This window comes from Lupinus angustifolius, chromosome LG16 (genome assembly GCF_001865875.1).
Source record: "Lupinus angustifolius cultivar Tanjil chromosome LG16, LupAngTanjil_v1.0, whole genome shotgun sequence".
Taxonomy (NCBI): Eukaryota; Viridiplantae; Streptophyta; class Magnoliopsida; order Fabales; family Fabaceae; genus Lupinus; species Lupinus angustifolius.
Window position 1 is genome coordinate 12,904,820 of NC_032024.1, and position 552 is coordinate 12,905,371.

A 552-nucleotide genomic window follows, 5' to 3' on the forward strand; every position below is an offset into this window, starting at 1 on the left:
GGAGCCTTCAAGATTTTCTGAGCTTTCTTGTCAAAAACTGTTAGCAAGCCATCTTTCATGACCATCTCATATCCTTTCTCCAGCAATTGACCAAGACTAAGTAGGTTGTGCTTCATCTTTGGTACATAAAGTACATTGGAAATGTAGGATTGTTTGCCATCTTGTCTCTGAATCATGACTTGCCCAACACCTTCTGCAGTTACTGAGCTTTGGTCTGCAAAATTGACCCTACTCTTAGTAGATTCATCCAGAGATGTGAACCAATCTCTTCTCCCTGACATATGGTTGGAGCAACCTGTGTCAAGGTACCAAAAATCAACTTTTTCATCATTTGTTTGATCTTTTCTGGTCGTAGCCATCAATAGGCAATATTCTTCATCTGATTCTTGATTATTATGAGCCAAACCAGCTTCCTCTTCTCTATTATTTGTCCATCTATTCATTTTGCATTCAGAAGCAAAATGACCATAATTTCTGCATTTGTAGCATTGCAGTCTCTTCTTGTCAAACTTCTTTCTGCCATCTGCAGTCTTAGTAGACCCTTTTGAGTCA